This window comes from Canis aureus, chromosome 25, assembly GCF_053574225.1.
Source record: "Canis aureus isolate CA01 chromosome 25, VMU_Caureus_v.1.0, whole genome shotgun sequence".
In the NCBI taxonomy this organism is placed as follows: domain Eukaryota; kingdom Metazoa; phylum Chordata; class Mammalia; order Carnivora; family Canidae; genus Canis; species Canis aureus.
Window position 1 is genome coordinate 34,634,847 of NC_135635.1, and position 27,540 is coordinate 34,662,386.

Below are 27,540 nucleotides of genomic sequence, written 5' to 3' on the forward strand. Positions count from 1 at the left end.
ATGGAGCCTGCTTCTCCCTCTGCCTATGTCTCTGCCTCTCTCTCTCTCTCTCTGTGTGACTATCATAAATAAATAAAAATTAAAAAAAAAAACTATAATGAGATACCACCTCACACTCACTGGATGGCTACTATGGGTGGGGGGAGGGGTAAAAACCAAACAGCCCAGAAAATAACAAGTGTTGGTAAGGTTGTGGAAAAATTGGAGCGTCACTGATGAGAATGTAAAATGGTGCAATCACTGTGGAAAATAGCATGGCAGTTTCTCAAAAAATTAAACACAGAGAGTTACCATATGATTACCAGCAGTTCCACTTCTGGATACATACCCTAAAGAACTGAAAGCAGGCTCTCAGAGATATATTTGTACATTCATGTTCACAGCGGTTAAGATATGGAAGTTTAAGCATCTAGCAATGGATGAATAAATAACAAAATATAGTAAATACTTACAATTTATATTATTCAGTCTTAAAAAGGATGGAAATTCTGACATATGCTACAACATGGGTGGACTTGGAAAACAGTATGCTAAGTGAAATAAGGCAGACACAAAAGGGCAAATGTTGTATGACTCCACTTACATGAGTCCACAGAATAGTCAAGTTCATGGAGAAAAAAAAGTAGAATAATGGTTGCCAGGTGCTGAGGAGGCGGGGAGGAACAGGAAGTTACTGTTTAATGGATTTCTAAGTTTCAATTAGGAATGATGGCAAAGGATAGTGGTAATGTTGTACAACAATGTGAATATACTTAATGCCACCAAATCATAACTCTCGAAATGGTACCCTTCTAATAAAGCAGCCAAAAAAAAAAAAAAAAAAAAAAGTGGTCAGTAGGGAACAAAATCTAAAATAAACCAAGAGAAAAATAAATCTTATTTCCTTCTCTGAAAACTGAGTTGAACCACGTTTTCTTTCAGGTCTAAACTTTGAAATTTTCATGTTTCTATGAAGAGGAAGATAAAGTATTATTCTATACTGCTATACTAGGGTGTTTTTTTTTTTTTTTTATGACAGGACCAAGACTAATTTAAAATTATTTGCAGAAAGTATGTTTAAATTCAGAAAACCCTTACTCTGTGTATGAAAATAAAAGAAATGCAGTCTACTACAAACATTCCTAGTTCAGAAGTCACGACCTTTCAACACTGAGAGATGAATACAGAAAGCCATGCTGTCTCACTTGTCCAGAGGTACCAATGCCAGCCTGTTAAAACGGAGGACCTGAGTGAGTCCTCTCTGCGATTTGGAAGCTAGTCTTCACCACACCCTGGTGTTCTCCATTCACAGAATATTAACACCCTGAGACTGCAGCTTTCCAGACAAAATGAGGATGGTTGTTTGGAGGACCAAACAATCCTTCCCTTTCTAAAAGAGTTTGCTTGAGGAACTGAAAGTGTTCTTTCAGAAATTGGCATTTAATACATAACGCTACTTAGAGTGGTTTGAAGTATACACAACTTCTTAAAAACAGAGACTGCAAGGCACACCAAGGCTGACTATGAAAGAGGGGAGGCTATCTTTAGAGTCAAGAGAAAATCACATTGGGGACCTGAAAGTTTTCTTTCTGAAGTTTTCAGAAAGATGAATCACAGATTCACTTGAAATAAAAACAAATGATATAGTAAGCAAAGGACACAACCAAAAAGAAATCTGACATATCAATGCCACAACTTTGCTGCTCATAGGAATTGTCTTTCTGTAGGTTTACCCTGCACTCCAATGGAGAATGGGAAATACAGATAATGTATGGATAATGGATGTTTATACTGGAGAAAACAGCCTGATCAAATGGAAAGTTCTCACTTGTTAACAGCTTAAAATATCATGGCAATTCTGTTGATTGATAAGATAATTACTAAGAACAAGATGGATTTTAGAAAAAAAAAACAACAACCCTGATTTTCCACACATGAAGTGTACTAATAAAGAAAACAATCTCAATTTCTACTCCACTTACACACAATTAGCAGGAAATCTGGAATATTCCTTCTATATACAGAGCATTAAGACCCAAGGAGCTGTGATAAAGCAAGTGATACGTATGGGAGATTATTTGCCTGTTATATAGAGAAGCTGAAGAACCAAGGACTTTTTCCCCACCTGCCCTGCAGCTGGAATACAAGCACAGGACAGAAGTTACACCAATCTCTTCATCTACTCCCTACTCTAAATGGGGAGCAAGTGTTGCAAAACAGGGACCTTCTACAAAGTGCATTACCTGGTGACAGGAGTTTCCGGAAAAATCATTTGAGGCAGCAACAGAAGGAGAACCAATGACAAAGTTCAGTCTACAATGCCAGCCAGCACTGTTTGTAGTACAGGGTGTGTCAAGTGTTTGGCCATGACAACAATAGTGACGTCAATGGGTTAAGTTCTGTAGCATGATTTTGGCCATTATGCTTAGGTAGGTGGCTCAAAATCTGATTCTAGAGCTCTTCTAGAGATTCTGTCCGCTATTCATTGCAGTGAATTCTTTGTATGCTTAAATCAGCCATCAAATCTGACTGATACATTTAGCCTCCATTTCTCTATTAGTGAAAGAGGGGTAATACTATAAACCTTGAAGGTAGCGGAGAGAATTAAATAAGATACTATATGGTTGTCAACCTTTTAAAAGAAAAAAGGTAAGTGATTCAGCCAGCAAAATCGAGCTTATTAGGGAATTAACAGAGGAACTACAATTTGGGACAAGCAAACTATGGTGAACCATGGGCAAGTCTGGGCAACAAAGGAGGAGAGCATCTTTTTATGAAAAAGATGAAGAAAAAAGAGAAGTTGGGAGGACTTGTTTTGAACAAAAGTTCACTGGGGAAAAATGAGAGTCCAAAGTGGAGGTGGCTCCTTTGGCTGCAGGTGGTTGAAGAGGTAGTGATTTCTCACTGGCTGCAAGCAAAGGCAGCTTGCTCTTTTCAGAGAAAATCTTCCTTCTTCCTGCTGTACTATGAAAGTTATGATGAATGGTACGAGCGGTATAAGAGTCCACCCTCCGTGATTTCCTGACTCCAATTTTGAGTTAGGTTTCCTTGACACATTTTCACATGTTAAAGGCCTTGATAAACAATAAGCCACATATTGCTATAATCTACTAAAATACAACTTTGTATCAGGTACCGTATAAAGCATTTTATTTCATGAGTAAGAAAAACAATAGCTAACATTAGTGATGACATTCTCTTAGCCATAAGCCCTGTGTTCCATGTTACATATTTTATCTTATCTGTCAGGATGATTTTAAAAGGCAGATTTTATTATCCCCTACACACAGTAAGTAGAGTAATAGTAACAATAATCATGACAACAAATCATATGATGGAAATATGTACTGGAGTTAACAGAAAAAATGCTGTATATTAACGATTTTTGGTGACATAAGTATTACTATAATTTAAGAGAGATAATACAGTAGCCAAACCGTAAGAGCTAGAGTTGCCAACTCTTGAAATTCTAGTGTCCATAATTTGTCAACTTACCTGAATAATTAATTTAAAATGCCATTTTCCTCTTAACTTATGCTTAAGATAGTTTTGCTTACTTGAGATTTGATTATACTTTGGAATCAAAATGTTTTCAGCAGCAACATAGCTCATTTATAACTGAATCGTACTTTTTATGGGCTAGATCTCTGGAATATATTTAGTAGAAGGTTCATTTCTGGCACTTACCATAGCATCTTTTTGTGTATTATTATCAACATTCCTGTTTTGTCCACAGTTACCTGGTAAGGTCCTTGAGGGAAGAAGGAATCATGTACTTTTGTCTCTGAAAGACTCAAGGCACATAAGCACCTTGTTGCCATACACAAAGTAGTTCACCATAGTTGTTTGCTGTTTCGTATGTACTACTGAGGAATATTCAGATCTGGATGAGTTCAACAACACACAATAGGTGTCCCCCTGGGCCTTGGCTTAGGAACTGTAACTTCTGAAGGCTTAAGTGCTCAATTATTCCATTCCATTTTCTCTAAGCAAGGTCCTGATTTAAATTTATTTCTCGTCAGAGCAAGAGACATTCTGTTCATATCTCTCCAAAGAAATGAACTCATTCCTGTCTCTAAAGTAAACTTACGTCACCCATATCTGAAGATATGGGCTCTTCTTATGCAAGTAGTGAATGAGGCTTTATCTGTAAATCACTTGACTGCAGCCTTTTGAAAATTTGGCAAAGGCAGTTTTATATGAAACTACAAGATAAAAGTGATACCAAAGGTCAACAAAACCAAGGATTAAACTTTGTTCCCTTCCCCTAGCAACTACATAAAAATACACACACAATATATCCCGTCATCATCAAGTAAAACTTGATTGATCTAGGGTAATTAAATCATATATTCAGCAAGTCCACTCCTTGGTTCTCTGACCCTTGGTCTGAAGTTCACAGAGATAACATATCTGAATCCCAATGTGCCCATAACCACAAAGATCCCTATCACAGGCTGACTGCAGAACAGGTTTCCACATTCCAAGTCCATCAGGCATATGCCTTTGTTGTAGAAGATAGTCACGCAATAAAAATTCAAACTTTTCCCACTATCCCTAAAGCACACAGCTGTGAAAACATCCTCCTTTATGGAACATATCAGTTGATAATATTCTGAAAAAAAATTATGTGATCATTTGTTACTCTGTTCTCATTCTGTGCTTCAGTTTCCCCAGAAACAGGAAGGAGCCCTATAGGGCATAGGGAGAGATGGGCAATCAGGGGAAGAAAATTTTTGGGGTGTCCAAACCAAACCAAGAGGAACTGCATGAAAAGGAAGCAAGCAAAAGCAATACAACTCCAAAAGTGACATACATGCTATCAATGGGATACACTCACTGAGATACCCAAATACGTGAAAATCTTTTGAACAGAAATACATCTGATTTTATTCTGAAATTAATATAAGTTAGAGAGACAGATGGGCAAGCCGGTTAAATACAAAATTTTAGAATTAGACCTGAATTTAAATGCTGGCTCAAAAAAAAAAAAAAAAAAAGAAAAGAAAAGAAATGCTGGCTCTATCTTTAACAGCTGTGTGACAGGAAAAGTCTTTAAACCTCTCTGACCCTTATCTGCCAAAAGGAAAATGTATACCCTAAGAAGTTAGACAGAGAATAAGGGAGAAAATATATGTTGACACCTCTGTGCAAAAAAAAAAAAAAAGAAAAGAAAGAAAGAAAGGAAAGAAAGAGACACAGATGGGAAGAAAAAGATTGTTATTATTAGCAGAAAAGTGGGATTGTGTATACTAAAATCACTGCTTATATGCAACTCCTAATAAATAGTAATAAAATGAGAACTATATTCTACAGACACTCCAGAATTTTTCTGTCCACCACCTATACAAATATATGCAAAGCTTTCTATCTTGCCTGTGTTCATATATGAAATTTTTACTACAAAGGTTAAGTTGTACCTTGGAAGAAAGTAAAGACTAAAAGTAGGTCAAACATATGTTTGTTTTCATGTAATTAGGAGCTAATAGATGAACATGTAAAGATAAAATAGCCCCAGAATTATTTTTAGGAGGCCTTTCATTAAAAGAACATATTAAGGGGCACCTGGGTAGCTCAGTCAGTTAAGCGTTGTCTGCCTTTGTCTCAGGTCATGATCGCAGGGTCCTGGGATCCAGCCCGGAGTCCTACTCCCTGACTCAGAGGGGAGCCTGCTTATCCCTCTCCTCCTTCCCCTACTCATGCTTTCTCTCTCTCAAATGGATAAATAAAATCTTAAAAAAAAAAAAAAAAAAAGCAAATGAAAGTTACAGGAAATCTTTGGGTTTAAGTAAAAGAACCACACTCAACTAATCAAAACTGTCCAATAAAGGAGCAAATTGCCTTGTATGACAATGAACTGTGTGGGATTAGATATTAAAGAAGTCAAGGGTAGAAGTCTACTTTAATGAAATATTCCATAAAATACACTCAGCTCAGGGACTTAGCAACTAGAATGACAGAACATTAAACATTCCTTCCAGGGATACCTGGGTGGCTCAGTTAGTTAAGTGTCTGCCTTCATCTCAGGTCATGATCCCAGGACCCTGGGATTGAGCCCCACGACAGGCTCCCTGCTCAGCAGGGAGTCTGCTTCTCCTTCCTCTGCATACATGCTCCCTCTCTCTCCCTCAAATAAATAAAATCTTTAAAAAGCAAAAATAAAAATTCCTTCCAATTCTAAGATTCTATAAGTTTTGAACACTATAATGTACAACCAACTCTCTAGTGTTTATGGTAGGATAAAGTTCACCTCTAACATGGTCCCTAATAAGGGAAGGCTCCCCAAATTCAGGTAAGAAACAGATTTGCCACTCAATTCAAATAAGAGACGTTAAATGAATAAATCTGGTGCTCTCCCCCTGCCCCCAAAACATGTGCTGTTTTCCTCTTTTGACTGCTTTTTTTTTTTTTTTTCTTCTCTGGATGCCCTGCTTATAATCTAGTCAATCTAATTCCATAAATATTTACTGACTTCTAGAAATCTATCTCAAAGAAACAAGCTGTAACTCAGAAAATTTATATACCAAGAATGTTTAATACAGTATTTTAATATTAAAATGTCCTCCAAGGGGAGAATAAATTATAGCACATTTATACAAAGAAATGTTATGCAGCTATTAAATGGTGTTTTCAAATAATATTCAGTGACATGGGAAATACAATTTTAAGTGAGATTGTGATAAATGACAAATTCAGCATGATTGTAAATGCAGAGTGACTATGTATCATATGTTTACACCAGAAGGAAGTACCTAGCAAAATGTTAACAAAGCTATATCCAAGTGGTGGAATTTTTAGTTTTCTTTTTTGTAAATCTCTTCCAAATTATCCAAAATAATATTTTAATTTTATGATTGTAAAAAAGAGATACTATTTCAAAAAATAAATATTTTTAAAAATATTTACTAAAAATTTTTTTTAAAGCTATATTCTTGAATCTGTAACTCTGAAAGCAACAATTCCTTTAAAGGAGGAAGCCCAATATAAAAAAATAGGTTTGCATCTGACCTTGTTTGAGATGGTTGCTATGCACACTGCTGTCTTTAAATTAATCAGTAAACAAGGAACAGCTGGGACACTATCAGTTTTATTGAGGATGTGGAAAAACAGGAACTCTCATACACAGCTACTAAGGATATAAATCAGCATACTCACTTTGAAGAATAATTGGACAGTATCTAGTAAAGCTGAAAATATATGTCCTCTACTAAATAGCAATTTATTCCTAGTTACATACCCTAAAGAAAACTTTCATACATGTGCACAAGGAGACATGTACAAGCACGCCCACTAAAAAACTGTTTAATAGTGAAAAAATTTGAAATAACTCAAACATTAACAGGACAGTGAATAAATAAGCTATGAAACAGTCATTTAATGGAATACAATACAGCAGTGAAAACGAGGTATACATCAGCACAGGTAATAAAATCTCAAAAGTATAAACTGAAAAAAGAAAAAAGAAAAGTTATAGAAGTATATATAGAGAATCCATATAACAATGCAATTTATATAAAGTCAAAACACATAAAAAATTAGATTCTGCTTAGAGTTACATAAAGATGTAGTAGAAGGCAAAGCTATGAAAAAAATGCCTAAATTGCCAGGATGAACACCAGTCAGATCATTTATTCCCTCTGAAGCAGAAGAGAGGGAATATTAGGGAAGGCCACAAAAGGTAGTGAGGGAGCTTTAAGTTATTTGAAATGTTTTTCCTCTGGAGGCAAAAAAACCCCACAAAACTGATACAAATATGGCAAAATATTAAAATCTGACAAAGTTGGTAATCAAGACTCAAGTGATTGATATTTTTGGTATATGCTGAGATATTCCAAATGAAAAGAAAATTTAGGCAATCTCTATTGAGGACAATGTTATCCACAGCAGTAGTTCTTAAAGTCTTCTAGGTTTGAGAACCTTTGCGAGCCTGTTGGAAGCTATGGTTCCGCTTCCCACAGAGGGTTATGACACCACCACAATTCCATCCTCGGCCACCTTAGGGGCTATTCAGGAAAACATGTATTCTTTAGCCATATGGTACTGAAGTAATTTCTACTCATGCTAAGAGTTAGCAAAGCTAGACAATTCTAGGCAATTAGGGAAGGAGTGACACACTGGCTGGCTGCTCAGAAAGATAACCTGTGACAAAAACAAGACTTCCATCCAAGACAGACAAGCAGAGTGTTTGAAGACTAAAAACCTAGTGATATGCATGCAACTCAATGTCTTCAAAACTAATTTAAAAGGTTTGGGAAGCATTAAAAGCAATGTTCTTATATTCAATTAATTGAGCTTTGGTGCAAAACCAAAGTTTTAAGTTAAGCAGTGACTGATAATAAAGAGGAGTGAGATTTGAGTTCCTATTTCTCAAAACTCTTTTTTTTAAAGATTTTATTCATTTATTCATGGGAAACACACAGAGAGAGGCAGAGACACAGGCAGAGGGAGAAGCAGGCTCCCTGCAAGAAGCCTGACGTGGGACTCGATCCTGGATCTCCAGGATCACATCCTGGGCTGAAGGCGGTGCTAAACCGCTGAGCCACCCAGGCTGCCCTCTCAAGACTCTTCTGTTTGCACTTCTTGTTTAATAACATTTAATCTGGTTAATTTGTATGCTAATATTTTAGCATTTATGCTTAGCTTTTCCAATAAAGAGCTGTCTTATTTTTGGAAAGTCCAGATGAATGGAAAAATATGTCACTTTTGGTTAGTGACTCAGTGAACTAAAACTAAAGCTAAGGAAAATGGCTGTTGACACCATGAAACCTATAGCGAAAGCAACAGCTGACAGTACCTAAATTGCCAGCTAAGTACCTAGAAGGACACAGAGTCTTTTGAAGGTAAGGCTTAAAAACTCAAACCTATGAAGGGACAGTAAGTACTGTAATTCGACATGCATGTGGAAGTTGTTAACTGATTTAATTATCCCAGATGAGTTTTTCTCCCTGGAAATTCTAGATTTGTAATATGCAAAATTGTCCCAGAAATACCAATGTTGTGAGCTTAACAATGCCATGTGAAATCTCCAGTTTTCTTTGCTATCACCTTTCGTTATCTCCATGTCTTACATCTTTATATCACAATCCACATCTTTTCTTCACATGTGCCTCTTCCCCCATGTTCCTCTGTCCTGTTATCTGCCCCTACTTTATTTTTTTTCTCCCTCTACTTTATCTCCTATGCTTGTCTCTACTTTTGGGGACATATTTGCTGCCTCTCAGAGAAAGACGAACCACCCGTAGAAATAGGGATCTGGAGGAACAATAATGGGTTAAAGACGACATTGTCATCTCACTCTTTTCTCTCCTGGCAATGTCCTTCCCTGCCATCTATCTTTCTAATAATGTTTTTTAATGAAATCTATTCTGAATGAAGCCTATACTATATTATAAATGCACAACTTCTAAGACTTTCTAAGAACTTTATGCAAAACAAACAGTAAGAAGGAAAATTGTGCTGCTTAATAAAACAGTAAAGCACATATGGGGTCTTCGTTCTGCCCTGGGGTGAGGAAGGGATGTGGAAGATAAGGGCCTCTCTGGCTGTCAGAGATTGAGGGTACTACTGGTATTTAGCAGAAAGGGATGTTAATCATCCTCCAATAAACAGAGCAGTCCCACATAATGAAGACTGGTCCACCCAAAATGCCAGTAGTGGCAGCAACCCACTAGTCCACTCTTGTTATGAAACACTGGACCATATAGATAATCACTGGGAAGATAACTCCAGCTAATTTCACTAAATATTTTGCTAACTTTGACATTTTCTGGCTTTTAGAGAATATGTAAAATCGGCCATTAGGTTGTCCAAACTCCAAATACTGCAAAGAATTCTGGGAAGGGGGAGGTTGGTGGTGGCACATAATTCAGTGCTATTATTACCTTCTAAGTGTTTGGAAATCCTAATTAAAATAACTATGTTTTGGGTTTGATATCATGATGTTCTAGGGACTTCTTCACTTATACTTGATGCATCACTGTGATAGCCAAAACAGCTACAGAGGCCATTTTTCCCTGAAAGTGAGTCAAGGCAGTTACACAACCCTCCACAGGGATCAGCACACAACAGCCTCGGAGTGAGTGCAGGAGACCGGTAAACATCTCTCCCCTTCATCAGTTCACGTTCCAGCTCAGATTCCTCTTGATAAAACAAACATGGCTTTTATATCACAGTAATTCTTTTGTAGCAAGCAACTCATTCTCACATTCCTTCTCTCGCTTATTTTCCCCCATAATTCTTTACCCTTTGCCCGCAGTCCCTCCTCCCCACCATGTTGTACTATTTGTATAGAAAAAAAATTAAGAGTTGCTTCTTGCCAAGTGTGACATCAACTCATTCTTATTTAGTGATGTCCAGCGAGAACTCACTCTCCCAAAACGTTTGCTCATTTTGAAGCAATAAGATTACTAACTGCAGTTTGTTTTTCCTGTCACTCGTTTTTGATGCATTAGTGTATCTTCTGAAACGAGTAACATGGCACCTCATTTCTACCGCCCAAGGAACTATACATGTATACCAAGATCTTTTCAAATACCTTCAGGAAGACTATACTATGCATTGCCTCTGTTGCCAGAAAGGAAAAAGGTAACATAAGGAGAGAAATTAATAATTTTAACCTTCCTGAAAAAGATACCTCCACTTTCAGTGACAAGAAGGAGCTGAAGATGTGAGCCCCAAATTCTATTGCAGGGGAAGAATTTCTTACTTAGGAAAGAAGAAAAAAGAAGAAGAAAAATTAGTGACTATTAAAATAGTATGACAGATATATTATACTACTTCATGTTTAACATCACTTTGGTAAAGCACTACATGATAATTTTCAAAAGCCAACAATTTTACTCCACACATAAAATAAGCTAAAATTCAGATTTTCAGTTAGCTTATTGGAAAAACTGGTGCTGGTATTCTTAATATGCGTCCAACTATGATGGAACTCCTGAACTATGTCAGGTACTAATCCTCCCTTATGAAGTCTTCTCTGAAACGTTTTCTGTTTCAATCCTCTTAATTTAGAAGGCACAAATGGAAACAATATTATTCCCTATTCACCTTCTTTCAGGGAACATTAGCAGCAGACAGACCTTAGTTATCAGAATGCGGGAGTTAATTCCCAGTGTGGGCTGGTCCTAGGCATGAGTAACAATTCTAATTCCAGTATTTGCTAACCAAGATGGCACTGAGAAACCTGATCACATACAGAAGGCCTTGTGAGGAGTCTAACGTTTTCCTGGTTGTTCATCTAGGGTGTCGTGACACTTGGGAGTTTCCAGTGCTACCCTAGAGAAGTCAGTTTAGATCCAAAGCATCCAGACAAACTTTCAGAAGGGTCGCTCGGGGCTCAGAAGTCTTTAGGGAGCTCCTTTTCGGGGGGGGGGGGGGTTCCAAAGTCCTCAGAGACACAAAGTATCAAACTAGTTGAGGAAGAAGAAAGCATATACTTTCTTAGGGAACTACAACTATTTGACAAAAATAGTGCAAAAAATCTAGAGAGAAAAATAAGAAAATCATGTTTGTGCCTCTGGGGTATGTACACGTGCGTGCATGTGTGTGCATGTGTTAAGTCAGCCTGAAAAAGACAAAGGAAAAGGCCTTGAACATTGTAATTATAGAAAATTGCTCAGGTGACTTCATCCCACCCACATGCTTTTGATTTTCAGAAAGTATGACGAGCACTTTTTTAAGTTAGTGTTCCGGAAGGGCTGCAGCTGTTCAGCACAGATTTCACAGGCTCACTTGAGAACATTATTTTATCAATATAAAGGTTAATGGCTTCTAAATGAGGGTAGCAATTTCCAACAGGAGTACCATACATTCATATGAGCAATCACACTGTTTAAAAATACAGACCCAGAAGGATGAACTGGGCCTTGGCATGTTCGGTAACATAATACCATGGAGATCCATAATCTCTTCACCTCAACTCTCATCCCAGATTTTTATTTTATTTTTATTTTTTTAAATATTTTATTTATTTATTCATGAGAGAGACACACAGGGAGGCAGAGACACAGGCAGAGGGAGAAGCAGGCTTCACGCAGGGAGCCCAATGTGGGACTCGAGCCTGGAATTCCAGGATCACATCCTGTGCTGAAGGGATCCCTGGGTGGCGCAGCGGTTTGGCACCTGCCTTTGGCCCAGGGCGCGGTCCTGGAGACCCGGGATCGAATCCCACATCAGGCTCCCGGTGCATGGAGCCTGCTTCTCCCTCTGCCTATGTCTCTGCCTCCCTCTCTCTCTCTCTCTCTCTCTGTGACTATCATAAATAAAAAAAAAAAAATTAAAAACAAAAAAAACAAACATCCTGTGCTGAAGGCAGACGTTCAACTGTTGAGCCACCCAGGCATCCCCTCCCCCCTGATTTTTAGCTTGCCTTGTATAAAATATTACATCTGTGTTTGAGCACATCAGCATAGAGGCATTTGCCATGACTATGATACTGCACTCAATGGACCCACAGCAAATCAAGTCAGGAAAACAGCAAACTTTGAAGAACACCTACCCCCCTTCTACTTGGTACCACACTCCCTATGCCTCACTTCATCCCCAGCTCCACCTTCTTAAGAGTTCTTCTCCATGACAAGAGCAGCACATTATTACTGGTGCTAGGCCAGGGAATGTTCAGTGTACAGCTCTGAAATGACTCCACCTGCTAGCTATGGTTGTGCAGGGTCAATTTAAAAAAGTATTTTCCTGTGAAAATTAATAAATGGAAACTTAATTTAAAATGGAATCAGGGGTGCCTGGCTGGCTCAATTGTTAGAGCATGTACTCTTAAATCTTAGAGTCAGAGTTCAAGCCCCATATTGGGCACAGAGCTTACATTAAAAAATAATAATGGGGGCAGCCCTGGTGGTGCAGCGGTTTAGCGCCGCCTACAGCCCAGGGCATGATCCTGGAGCCCCTGGATCGAGTCCCACCTCGGGCTCTCTGCATGGAGCCGCTTCTCCCTCTGCCTGTGTCTCCTGCCTCTCTCTCTCTCTCTCTATGAATAAATAAATAAAATCTTAAAAAAAAATAATGGAATCAAGAGCCAGAAGGGAGATCTCTCACCCTACCATTAATTGCAGATCCCAATAGGAAGAGACATACTTTGTAACCCCAATGGGAAGAAAACTGTACTTTACTACCCTAGCAGGAGGAAGAAATATTTTCTCCTTGCCCACAAAAGCCCACCCAGTGAGAGACTGTCATTTGGCCAATGCAAAGCTGCTACACTTCAAACTCTCAGTTTCTGCCAATACTTTTTGTTTATAACAGCCCTCCCCACTCCGCCCCCCACTTCCCATTATAAAAGAGCTGTCCTCTCCTTTGTTTCCCTGGCCTGCCTAGAGTTTTGCCATAGTTGCTCATCCCAAATTGCAATTCTTTAATATTCTTGAATAAAACCATTTTCACTGGTAATAAAAATGACAGTTTTATTTTTAAATTTAACACTCCCTTCCCAATTCTGCCATTTTTCTGCTCCTCCCAGCAAGCAACTCTGTAGCTCTTTTCCCTTTCCTTTATTTCCTGCACTCAGTCTGTCAAGTCCTGTCATTTTTTCCTTGAAAATGTCAAATTTGTTCTTCCTTCCACTGTCATCACACCAATCCAGACTTTCATCAGCTCATCACCAGAAAATTCTAACAGCCTCCAAATTGGTGTGCCCATCTCTGACTACTGCCCTACTGATCATCAAAAGACGCCCCCCCCACACATCTTTCAGTGTGTCAATACTCTGTTCCCTATCACAACAAACAAAAAACTATAATCACTTCTTACAGCATCACCTCCAAATTCCTTTCCTTGGCTCTTAAGAGCATCTATGATGTGGCCACAATTTAGCTTTCTGAAATTCCTTCTTATTTTTTTTTTTTTAATTTTTTTATTTATTTATGATAGTCACAGAGAGAGAGAGAGAGAGAGGCAGAGACACAGGCAGAGGGAGAAGCAGGCTCCATGCACCGGGAGCCCGATGTGGGATTCGATCCCGGGTCTCCAGGATCGCGCCCTAGGCCAAAGGCAGGCGCCAAACCGCTGCGCCACCCAGGGATCCCTCTGAAATTCCTTCTTACTCTTCCTTGAGATGTACCCTTCTCTTTGGTCAAGCAGCTTTTCACTGTCTCCACCCCAGCTCCCCAACAGCAGCATACTCAGGTCCACTCTGGTCCTACTACCCCTCCTCCTGAGGAATTCCTGCTCCACCCCTCCTGACCCAAGTCAACACATCCCACCAAACTCCTGGCTGTTCTTTTAGGTCCAGCTCAATTAATAATTCCTCTACATGGTTGTTTTATAGGACTATGGCCCACCTCTTCCAGTGTGATGCAAAGAACTGAGTGTTTGGAATATGACCAATCTGACTTTAAATCTCTGTGGGAGCTGAACAAGTTGTCTAAGCTCTATCACTGTTATAGTGAAGCATTCTTATCTACAAAACGAGGATGATTTAATACCTCCTTCATAGGATTGTTGTGAAGATTAAAAAAAGAAACTACATGGACAGCAACTGGCATAGCACTTGGTACATGGTAAAGAGGCATTCAACAAACGCTATGCTTCTACAATCCTAGGCTTTACCTTAATCGTGTTTTGTCTTTTCTACTAGGTTGTAAACTCCTCAAGAGCAAAACTACTAGTGTCATATCCAACAGCATCTTGCTTATTTAATAATTTCAACTCCCTGGGCAGTCAAGAAACAGAAAAACTAACAGATGTCCTCCAGGTCACCCAAATGGTTATTATAAATTCCATGATTAATGCCTATGTATTTTAGTAACAAGAAGCCCTCAGACTGCCCCAAAGGCCTACTTATTTTTATTTTGGTTTCCAAGGTGACAGGAGCAAATTAGGAGGTGACTGCTATTTTCCATCAGAAAAGTAAATAAGAGAAAAAAAAAACAATAAAAAATATACACATTCCATCTTTACAGAATTGTACACAAAATAAAGTCCAGCAGCCAAAGCCTCTGTTCTAATTGGGGTATTAGCAAGTATTGTTATAAAGGTAAAGTAGCCCTGGCGTTAAAAAATACCAAAAGGAATGAGGTGCTTGGGTGGCTCGTCAGTTAGCACCTCTTGATTTCAGCTCAGGTCATGATCTCAGAATTGTGAGGTTGAGCTCCATGTCAGGCTCTACACTGGGTGTAGAGCCTGCTTAAGTGTCTCTCTCTCTCTCCCCCCCCCCCACTCTCCCTCTCCCCCTCCTTCAAAAACAAAAATACTGAGAGAAATATACAAAGTTAAGATGATGGTAGTCAAAGTCCAATGATTATAATTGCTAAAGCTAGAAGGAGTTTTTGCACAATTACAGCAATTATTTTTGAACCCTTGATATGTACAAGATACATGCTACACATAAGCCATGCTGCTCACATAAACTAATCCTCCCTGAAATAGATATCCATATCCTGATTTTATTGAGGAAGAAAACAGGGCTCAGAGAGGTTGACTTGCCCAAGATCATATGGCCAATGTGTGACATTTTCTATCCCTGAACTAACTCCAAAGTCTGTGCTGTTTTCCCATCATGCCACACTGTTCCTCCACACTCCTTTGAATTACAAGAATTGATTCTAAGTAACAAAAGAGGATCCTTCTGCTTAAACACATGTAGTAATGGAGAGTTCATTACTTTGCCAGGCAGCGCAGTGGTTATGAGCAGAAACTTTTGAGACCAGTCAGATCAAGGTTAAGAACAGCTGTTTGGTTAGGTACTAAAAAGTACCTCAATGAAAAGCCTGCTGCTAGGAGCACATATGAGATGCTACATGAAAAGTTCTTAGCTCATTGACTGATGTATTATAATTACTTAAAAAGTATCATCACTATATTGATTATAGACAGCTCTTTATTCTTCACATCAAACCAAAACTACCTCCCAATAACTTCTTCCCATTGGTCTCAGTTCTGATCACTGGGACTTCCCAAAACCAGTTCTTATTCTATAGTCATTCAGCAGGCATTTAATCTCAAGACAGATGTGTTCCTCTAGGTCATCTCTTCTCCAACCTTAAAATTCCTATCTGCTTCAAGTGCAGATGACATGACAGTTTCCTGACAAAAAATTTCTGGTCACTCTCTTTAGGGCATACCAAGTTAATAAATATCTTCATAAACATGACACCCAGAATACTCTTACAGGTATAGAGTGACCTCCCCACCTCCACTGAATTACTGTTGAGCTAGTTCTTATGCAATTGATTGTTTTTAATCTAAACACAGGACTTGACATTTGTTCCTTTTAAATGCCCTTGTGGTTTTAGCCCATCTTCAAGTCTGTTAATAATTCTGAAACGTTGCATCAGTCATTCATGCTAGATATTCTAACTTTTTATCTGCAAATTGAATTTATATGCCTCTACCTTTTTATTTAAGGTCAATAAACAAATTTTTAAATGAATATCAAGTATGTTCAGAATTCCTTGGTAGGAGCTAAGGCAATTGATACAATGTTGAATAAGACAGAGGTCACAGTCAGAACCCTGTAGCATCTTTCTTGTGATCCTTTCAAGGGTAAATCTTAAAAATTTTTGAGTTTGCAAAAGACAAGGTTGATGGAGACATAATAATAATCTATAAATATTTTAAAAGGGAGCGACCTTTCAAGTGCAAAGTTGGAACCAATGTATGGAATGTTACAGTGATGAATTTTATTATCGCCCCACCCCTTCCTTTTTAAAAAGATTTATTTATTTGAGAGACAGAGAGCACACATGAGTGAGAGAGGGAGAGAGAGAATCTCAAGTAGACTCCTTGCTGAGGCCACAGCCCAACTTGGGATCCCATGCCCCTGAGATCATGACTGGAGCTGAAACCAAGGGTCTGACACTTAACCACCTGCACCACACAGGCACCCCCTCCCTTTTAAAATGCAAATACAGTTGAATCTTGAACATGGGTTTGAATGATGTGAGTCCACTTATAAGTTAATTTTTTTCTATATAGTACACTATATATAATACACTATAAGTGTATTTTCATTATGATTGGAATAACATTTTCTTTTCTCTAGCTTACTTTATGTTAAGGATAAAATATATAATACGAATACAAAGTAGGTGTTAATTGGCTATGTTACTGGTAAGGCTTCTGGTCAATAACAGGTTATTAGTAGTTAAAAGTTATATGCAGATATTTGTGCAGGGTGCTAGCCTCCCGAGCCCCTGCATTGCTCGAGGGTCAACTGTACTTCTTTTTATGTCTAAGCTTCTGGCACCTCTTCTGTTTCCCACAATTCATTAAAGATGACAGTCTAGTAACTTCATCTACAGGTTCTTTCAGTTCTCTGGCTGGAGAGATGGGGACAGGGTGAAGGGACAGAGTGGAGAGATGAGATAAGTACCAGAAAACAATGCATTTTAATCAACCAGTTGCACTTACAACATCTTCCATCTAGAATTTTAGCTGCTCCTTTGTTCTATCACTTCCAGTTAATTATCTTTCTTCTTGACAGAAAATATGGAAACAGAAGAGGTGTTAAATAGTTCTGCTCTGTCATACATTACCATGACCTCATCTGGCACAAGCAGCTGACTACATTTACTTACTGCCATTACTCTGAACATAACTTTTTATTTTTCCTTACATTATTCATACAAGTCCATACTACCCTTTTATGCCCATCCTTGGTTATATTTGCTTCATTCTACACTTAGGATACATACTTTTAAAATAAGAGCATTTGTAATGTTCTCTGCCCAGCCACAGTGCAAACTTCAAACATCTTACTTTCTTCTTTCTCCTCATCATGATTGGCATAAGGATGTATCATGTTAATTTAGAGAAAGTAAAAAAAAAAAAAAAAAAAAAAAAAATGCAGGAGATGGGTTTACATCCCAGTGGAGTGAACTGTTAGAAAGTATGCTCTATAAGAGCAAAGATTTATTTTGCTAGAGGCTCACCTACTAGAACAATGCCTACAGTTCACAGTAGCCACTCAAATATTTGTTAAACAAATGAACACTGAAAATATCAAAGGATGGTAAGATTTTAGTAGGCCACAATGGAGGAGACACATTTCAGACAGAACAGCCTGGGTAAAGACTTGGAGGTAGGAGAGCTTTTGTTAAAGCAGTTCGTTTGTGGTTTAGAGCTCAAGATGCATGCAAGCAGTGGGAGAGGAGGATATAATGACTTCTTGAGATCCTCAGGTCAAACTGAGGAGCAAAACAGGCAGGCTGTATGGAATAACCAAACACTCCAAGCAGGAATCATGTAATTTGAAGTAGGCATAAAAAAAGATTCTGGCAGAGGTATGCAAAATTAATTTAAAAGAATTATAAAATGTTCACTAAAATGTATTTATTTGTATAGGCTTAAGAAAAACCTGGCTGGGAATAGTTCCTAACTTTGTACATGCTTTCTATTTGAACCCATATCCTCTGCCTTAACAACCTTGTCCTGTCCCGGTGTTGAAAGGAGTTAGGAATCACTGAGTATTACTAAAGCAAAAGTAGGAATAAAACAAAGCCAAAATAAAGAGGTCACAGCACACTAGCTTCTTGCCAGAATTTCCTGCAAGTTGGAGGAGAATTGGCTTCACCTTGCTAAAAGAATGGATTAGCTGTTTAACCAAAGGGAGTTATGCTCATAGCTGGGAACATTTTTTTCATTTCCATCTAACAAGTTTAATGTGTAGGGCCACCTTGATATTCTGTTTCAATCTCTTCCAGTATATTGGCAGGAAATGGAAAGAAAGCAGAAAGATAAAGCCTATCTGGCCACAATGTTAATATTAGCCTTCCTCTGGTACTGGTACCAGACTTCCAAATGACTCACCGTTTCTTATTTGTGCCCCTTATGAATCTGGTTTCCTTTCCATAATTTTTCATACTTTGTCCTATTTTCCTCACTGCATTACTACGGAACATTGCCTGATACAATGGTTTTACCAATTTGCCTATTTATTACTGCTCATAGTAAACAATGGATGCCACAATGAAACTTACTTTATCTTCTTTATTTACATATAGATTTCTTTTGCTTTTAGATATTAACTATTCCTGGCTAGCAGTTACTCTTTGGTGATTTCATGCAATCTACATTAGCAGCAGCAATGATACTGCTATCAATTTAGGTTTGAGACAGGTCTTAAAGAAGAATTTTTACTCTCTTCAGTGGTGTCATTGAAGCAACTCTCTAGTTGCTGCCACTATATGTTTTGGAATTGTGGTCCACAATGTGGTTCAAAGTCTCAGAAAAAAACACCTCAACATTTTAAATAGCACTAATAATAAATATACATAGTGGTAATACACACAATCCCACAATAGATACTACATTAATGATATACATGGTAAAATAGTGCTGATTAAAAGATACCTAAATAAGTGTCAATAAACTTTACAATATCGAACATTACCTGTCAGCAATTATATGTAGGATGGTAATCTCTTTATCTCTCAAAATACTAAATAAAAATTAGAAAATAAAAAAATGTTCCTAACACATGGTAACCAGTGATTATGATGTGGCATGAGCTCTCCTTTGGCTCTCTGATCTGCTAAACATTTTTCAATGACTCACTCAATTGTATGTTAATCATAAGGGTCCAAAAAAAGCCTCAACAAGCTAGAAACACAGACTACATCTGACACTGAACTACAGATAATTGTGAAGTCTTTCACTGGAGGTCTAAAAAAACTATCTGGAGAAATACAGGATGAGGGAGCTATGGCTTAACATTAATACATGTGAAAAAGACCTTAGGGTTTTCTTTCTTTAGATTTTATTTAAATTCAAGTTAGTTAACACATAGTGTAGTATTAGTTTCAGGGGTAAAATTTAGTGATTCATCAGTTGCATATAACAGCCAGTGCTCGTTACATCAAGTGCCCTCATTAATGCCCATCACCCAGTTACCTCATCCTCCCACCCATCTCCCCTCCAGCAACTCTCCATTTGTTCCCTATAGTTAAGAGTCTCTTATGGTTTGCCTCCCTCTCTGTTTTCATTTTATTATTCCTTCCCTTCCCCTAGAGCAGCAATGTCCACAATAGCCAAAATATGGAAAGAGCCCAGAAGTCTATCGACTGATGAATGGATAAAGAAGATGTGGTATATACATACATACATACATACATACAATGGAATATTACTTAGCCATTAAAAAGAATGAAATCTTGCCATTTGCAATGACATGGATGGAACTAGAGGGTGTTATGCTAAGCAGAATAAGTCAGAGAAAGACAAATACCGCATGATTTCATTCATATGTGGAATTTAAGAAACAAGACTTTAGGGTCTTAGATAATTCAATATGACTCAACTGCTTGTGGCTGCCAAGAAAAGCAACTTCAAACCTGAGCTGCATTCAAAGAAATAGAGAATGCCGAGCAAGGCTGAAAATCTAGTTCACACTTGGAATACTCTGTTCAGTGCTCAGGGCCACACTCTAAAAGAGCCAAAATAGAGTCCTTACAAGTTTTAGATCAGAGGGCTGGGAACACTAAATCATGTTACATAAGGAACTGTAACTCTACCCTAGAGACTGTTCCACAACTTTTAAATAAGTACATATTACTTTCATAATCAGCATAAAAGACATTTCCATGTTGAAGAAAATAAAATTTAAATAATGTCCAGTGTTGCAGCCCAGGTGGCTCAGTGGTTTAGCGCCGCCTTCAGCCCAGGGCGTGATCCTGGAGACCCAGGATCGAGTCCCATGTCAGGCTCCCTGCCTGGAGCCTGCTTCTCCCTCTGCCTGTGTCTCTGTCTCTCTCTCTCTGTGTCTCTCATGAATAAATAAATAAAATCTTAAAAAATAATAATAATGCCCAGTGTTAAAGTGGATATTATAAAATTGGTATGTTCAGACACTGCTGGTTTTACTACAAATTTGTTTATTAAACCTTCTGGAAAACAATCCTGCCATACATTGTTTCGGCCACAGAACTGTTGCTATAGTAGCTTGATAGGCAAACTATGGTAGATTCATAAGATAGAATACTGATCAACAATAAAAAGGAACAAACTACTGATAGCCTAATGCATTTGAGATACATCCATGTGGTTCTAAGTGAAAGAAGCCAGACTCAGAAGCCAGACTCAGACCTTATGATTCCATTTAAGCGATATTCTAGAAAAATCAAAACCATACAGACAGAAAATAGATCAATGATAGAGGTTGAGGGGAAGAGAGGAACTGACCTGTATAAAAAGAGACATAGGAAGTGTTTCTGGGAACAGTGGAACTATTTTATATCCTGACTGTTGAAGTTCTTATACCACCATACAGATACACCAACACTCACAGAACTATATGTTAAAATAGGTAAATTTTACTACATTTAAATTACATCTTTTTTAAAATAAATATTTTATTTATTCATGAGAGAGAGAGAAAGAGAGGCAGAGACACAAGCAGAGGGAGGAGAAGCAGGCTCCATGCAAGGAGCCCAGTGCAAGACTCGATCCCGGGAATCCGGGATCAGGTCCTGAGCCAAAGGCAGACGCTCACCCGCTGAGCCACCCAGGCGTCCCTAAATTACATCTTAATTTTTAAAAAAGATAAAGAGAAAAAAGAGAACATCTTGAAAGTAGCCAGAGAGGAAAAATATATACATAAAAGAATTATCTTTTAAAATTAAGGAGAAATAAAGGCTTTTTCGGACCAACAAAAACTGAAAGAATTCACCAACAGGTACAGACAACAAGAAATATTCAAGGAAACTCTTCAGGCAAAAGAAATATGATATCAAATAGAAACTTGGATCTATAAAAAGAAATGAAGATCTCAAGAAATGGGTGAAATAAAGGTAAATATGAAATATCCTTTTTTATTATTTTTAATAGTTCTAAATAATTGTCTAAAGCATGGGTCAACAAAATATGGCTCAAGGGCCAAAATCTCACCCACTTCCTGTTTTTGTAAGTAAAGTTACATTGGAACACAGTAACACCCATTCTTTTATGTATTGTCTATGGCTGCTTTCACACCACAACGACAGAGTTGAGTAGTTGAGACAAAGACCAGATGGCCTACAACACCTAAAATACTTGCTATCAGGCCCTTTACAGAAAAAGTTTGCCGCCCCTGTTCTAAAGCAAAAATAGAAATGTATTGTGGGTTTATAGCATATGTAAAAGAAAAACGTATAAAAACAATAGCATAAAATATGACAAGGAAATTGGAGTATAAAACCTTCCTGTGATAAAAACTATGCTAAATATGAAATGGTAATTAACTAAAGATGTGTATTAGAAATGCCAGGGCAACCACAAAAAAAATTTTTTTGAAGATTTCAATAATAAGCCAATAGTAAAGATAAAAATTAGCTCATAAACAGATTTTATCGATACTAAAGACAGAAAAAGTGGTGCTAAAGGAATAAAGAACAGATGGACCAAATAAAAAACAGTAAGATGGAAGAGTTTAATCCAACCACATCGAAATCGAAATTGCACTGAATGTAAGAAGACTAAAGATATCATTTAAAAAACAGATTTTCAACATGAATAAAAAAGCAAGACTCAATTATATGGTGGCTATAAAAAAAAACAGTTTAAATATAAACATATAGGTAGATTAAAAGCAAGTGGATGGGTCAGGTATGACTTCTTGCTATAGCTAAATAAGGCTATCAACAAATCCTCTCCACAAAAAGCAGCTATAATGCTAAACAAAATTCATAAAAACCATTTTGAGGTTTGAGAAATTAACCAAAGGGATACAATAATCTGAGAAGCATTTATGCCTAAAAACAGATAATCATGAATAAGAATTGTAGGAATCTGTGGCATGTGGACCTAGGGCTTCTCCCATCCCTCCTGCCTCAGTTGAAGCAGATGTTGTGCCAGAATGGGGCATGTTATGAGAATAAGCAGTTTTTCTATTGCAGTAGGAAGAGGTTCACTTGATGTGGAGTAGTAGGTAACACTCATGCCCAATAGTGAGGTCAGTAAAATAGACTATCTCAGAGATGGGCAAGTGAGCAGGGCCAAAAGCTCTACTAGCACAAGGTTGTGGTCATGGCTGGTACAGGTTTATTCCTGGCTGAGGCTGCTTGCATTTAAAGCAAAGACCCAAGAGGATTCAACCAGTTACACACTCCTAGCTGACACTGAGGCTATGTGGATGCCAAGAGGAGAGGTAAAAGGGTCCAGCAAAGTATAAAAAATAGAGAGACTTGAAAACAGCCTGAACTCTGAATGTGTTATGTACTCACACACAGATCCACTAACAGATGACACAAAACTTACTGGATCAAGGTGGTTAAGTATAACCTCTGTTTAATCACTGGCTGACTGATAAGCCATGTAGACATAGAGACAACGCCTAGGGACATGGACTTAAAAAAGTTTAAAAAATAAGCAAGACATCAATGGCCATAAATACCAGGAAAGAGACTCCACAGGTGTAGTAAACCTGTTACTAAACAAAAAAACAATGGGGGTGCCTGGGTGGCTCAGTTGGTTGGGTCCTTCAGCTCAGGTCATGATCCCAAGGTCCTGGGATTGAGCCCCACATCAGGCTTCCTGCTCCGTGGGGAGCCTGCTTCTCCCTCTCCCTGGGCCTGCCGCTCCCCTACTTATGCTCACTCTCTCCCTCTGGGTCAAATAATAAATAAAATCTTTAAAAATAAATAAATAAAAATTAAAAAGGAACAGGATATGTTAATTAGCTTGTGATTACTGAACAATGAATATGTATATCAAATTGTACATCTTAAATACATACGATTTTTAATTGTCAAGTATTATTTAAAAAATAAACAAAAACAACGAAATATCCTGGGGAGACCAGAACTCAGAGCTGATAGATTATGCTATCTAAAATGTCCATTTCTCAAAAGAGAAAATTACAAGATATACAAAGAAACAGGGAACTGTGACTCATAGTCAAGAAAAAAAGCAACTGAGAAACTGTCTCTGAGTACCCCAGGGATATTGGCTATATTTGAATAATATTTTAAAACATTCATTATATATAATAAGTTCACAGAACTAAAGAAAATCATAATGAAGGAATTAAAAGGTATGGCAATAATGAATCTACAAATAGGGATTCTTCATAAATAGAAATTCTGGAGTTGAAAAGTACAATAGGGATGTCTGAGTGGCTCAGTGGTTGAGCATCTGCCTTTGGCTCAGGTTGTGATCCCGGGGTCCTGGGATCAAGTCCTACATCGGGCTTCCTGCATGGAGCCTGCTTCTCCCTCTGTCTGTGTCTCTCATGAATAAATAAATAAATAAAATCTTTAAAAAAAAAAAAAAGAAAAGTACAATAAATAAAATGAAAAATTCACTGGAGCATTTCTACAGCAGTTTTGAGATGGCAGGAGAAAGAATCAGCGAACCTGAAAATATAAACTACCCAATCTTAGTAACATAGAAAGAAGATTGAAAAAAAATGAACAGAGCTTCAGAGATCTATGCAATAGCATCAAGAATACCAACATATACACACAGGAAATCCCAGAAAAGGGGAGAGAGAAGCATATCAAATTTGATAAAAAGATATTTAATACACATTCAAGAAACTCAATGAAGTGCAATTAGGAAAAATAAAAAGAGATTGACACCCCGATATGTAATAAGCTGTTATAAGCCAGAATCACAGAGAAAACCTTGAAAACAGCAAGAGAAAAGCGACTTATCTGAAACAATGGAGGCCAGAAGAGGGTTGAATCACATACATAAAATACTGGAAAAAAATTTTTGTCAACCAAAAATTCCATATCTAGCAAATTTATCCTTAAAAAATGAAGACAGGGGATCCCTGGGTGGCGCAGTGGTTTGGCGCCTGCCTTTGGCCCAGGGCGCGATCCTGGAGACCCGGGATCAAGTCCCACGTCGGGCTCCCGGTGCATGGAGCCTGCTTCTCCCTCTGCCTATGTCTCTGCCTCTCTTTCTCTCTGTGTGTGACTATAATAAATAAATAAAAATTAAAAAAAAAGAAGATAAAATATTCCCAGATAATAAAAAACTGAGAAAATTTACTGCCAATGGTTCTATACTACAAGAAATACTCAAGGAAGTCTCTTCACTCAAGGAAGTGAAAGCAAATGACACTAGATGGTGAATAGAAGCCACAAGAAAAAATGAGGATCACTAAAAATAGTAAATATGTGTTAATATAAAAGATTCTGTAAATATGTTTTTACTCATTTCTTCTCTTCCTTGAAAGAGAAACATTTTTTGCAGTTTTTAAAAAAGATTTTATTTATTTGAGACAGAGAGAGCAAGAGCTTGTGCATGCACAAGTCAGGGGGAGGGGCAAAGGGAGTAGACTCCCCGCTAAGCAGGAGTCTGATGTGGGGCTCAATGCCAGGACCCTGAGATCATGACCTGAGCTGAAGGCAGACATTTAACCCACTGGGCCACCCAAATGCCCTAAAGTAAACATTTCTAAAGCAATAACTATGACACTGTATTTTGGGTTTACAACGCAAACCCATTTTAATATATTTAAATAGACATTTAATAATACAACTATTACCATATGTAATAGTAACACAAGAAAGAATGGAGCAAAGCTCATATATTTTACCTGAATTAAGTTAGTATTAATTGAAGTAGATTCTGATAAATTAAAATGCACATTATAATCACTAGAGCAATTACTAAGAAAACAATTCCAAAAAATACATAGTTAGAAAAAAATCAGAAAAATTAAAACAGTGCATTAAAAATATTTACTTAATACAAAAGGTGGCAGTTAAGGAGGAAACAGGAACAAAGCAGACAAGCATAGAACGTTTGTAAAAGAAATAGCAAAAAGGCAAATGCTATGTCCAAAAGGCAGAGAGTATCAGACTGGATAAAACAGCAAGATCCAACTATATGCCTTCTTTAAGAGACATCTTAGATTCAAAGACACAATTAAAAGTAAAAGGATGAAAAAAGATGTATACTATACAGAGAATTAGAAAAATAGCTATATTGGGAACCCTGGGTGGCACAGCAGTTTAGCGCCTGCCTTTGGCCCAGGGCGCGATCCTGGAGACCCGGGATCGAATCCCACATCGGGCTCCCGGTGCATGGAGCCTGCTTCTCCCTCTGCCTGTGTCTCTGCCCCTCTCTCTCTCTCTCTCTGTGTGACTATCATAAATAAATAAAAATTAAAAAAAAAAGAAAAATAGCTATATTAATGTCAGATAAAATACACTTCAAGACAAAAATAGAGACAAAGGATATTTCATAATGATAAAGAGTGACTACATCAGGAAGATATAATAATTATCAATGTATACACACCAAACAATACAGCCTCAAAACAAAGAAAAAGCTGACAAATTTATTTTTTTTAAAGATTTTATTTATTTATGATAGACAGAGAGAGAGAGAGAGAGAGGCAGAGACACAGGCAGAGGGAGAGGCAGGCTCCATGCCGGGAGCCCGACAGGGGACTCGAACCCGGGGCTCCAGGATCATGCCCTGGGCCAAAGGCAGGTGCCAAACTGCTGAGCCACCCAGGGATCTCCAAAGCTGACAAATTTAAAGGAGCAATGGACAGTTTAACAATAAAATTAAAAATTTTATTTTATTTAACATTAAAAATTTTATTTAACAATAAAATTAAAAATTAAGTAAAAATTAACTCAAAACGGATCAAAGACCTAAATGTAAAACACAAAACTATAAAACCCCTAGACAATAACCAGTGAAATGACCCTAGGTGACCCTGGGTATGGTGATAACTTTTTTACATCAAAAGCACAATCCCAGAAAGAGAAATTGAAACTTCATCAAATAGTTAGATTTCATTAAAATTTAAAACTTGTTTTGTAAAAGATACTGCTAAGAGAATGAAAAAATAAGCCATAGAATACCTGTAGAACACATATGTGATAAAGAACTGGTATCCATGGGGCACCTGGGTGGCTCAGTCAGTTAGGCATTTGCTTTCTTTTGGCTCAGGTCATGATCTCCAGGTCCCAGGATTGAGCCCCATGTCGTCAGGCTTCCTGCTCAGTGGAGTCTGCTTCTCCCTATTTCTGTCTCTGCCCCCTGCTCATGCTCCCTCTTTCAAATAAATAAACAAAATCGTTTTTTAAAAAAGGAACTAACTATGAACACAGTAGAAATATCAGTGCAACCACTGGGTTCAGGGAGCAGGGAGAAAGGAATGAACAAGTGAAGCACAGGGGATCTTTAAGGCAATGTATCATACACTGAATGATATGATATGCTGTATGATAACGAATGATGGATACATTTGTTGAAACCTTCAGAATGTATAATACAGAGAATAAACTCTAACGTAAACTATGGACCTTAGTTAACAATAATGTATCAGGGACGCCTGGGTAGCTCAGCGGCTCAGCAGTTGAGTGAGTATCTGCCTTTGGCTCAGGGCACATCCTTTCTGTATGTCTCTCATGAATAAATAAATCCTTAAAAAAAACAAAAAACACAATGTATCAAATTTGACCCATCAGTTGTAATAAATGTGCCACACTAATAATTTTTTTAAAGAATTTATTATTCATGAGAGAGACAGAGAGAGAGGCAGAGACACAGGTAGAGGGAGAAGCAGGCTCCATGCAGGGAGCCCGACGTGGGACTCGATCCTAGGTCTCCAGGATCACACCCCAGGCTGCAGGCGGCGCTAAACCGCTGCGCCACTGGGGCTGCCTG

General features: G+C 37.9%; 1 protein-coding gene and 1 long non-coding RNA gene across 9 annotated transcripts in view; one reads left to right on the forward strand and one right to left on the reverse strand.

The window, feature by feature from the left end:
* Positions 1-27,540, reverse strand: part of BORCS5 (BLOC-1 related complex subunit 5) — a 109,830-nt gene that overhangs the window by 47,142 nt on the left and 35,148 nt on the right. The window lies entirely within an intron of this gene.
* On the forward strand, positions 1,995-14,923 carry LOC144297214 (uncharacterized). Its single transcript, XR_013364292.1, has 2 exons — positions 1,995-2,628; positions 14,258-14,923. It is a non-coding gene; the product is annotated as an uncharacterized LOC144297214 (long non-coding RNA).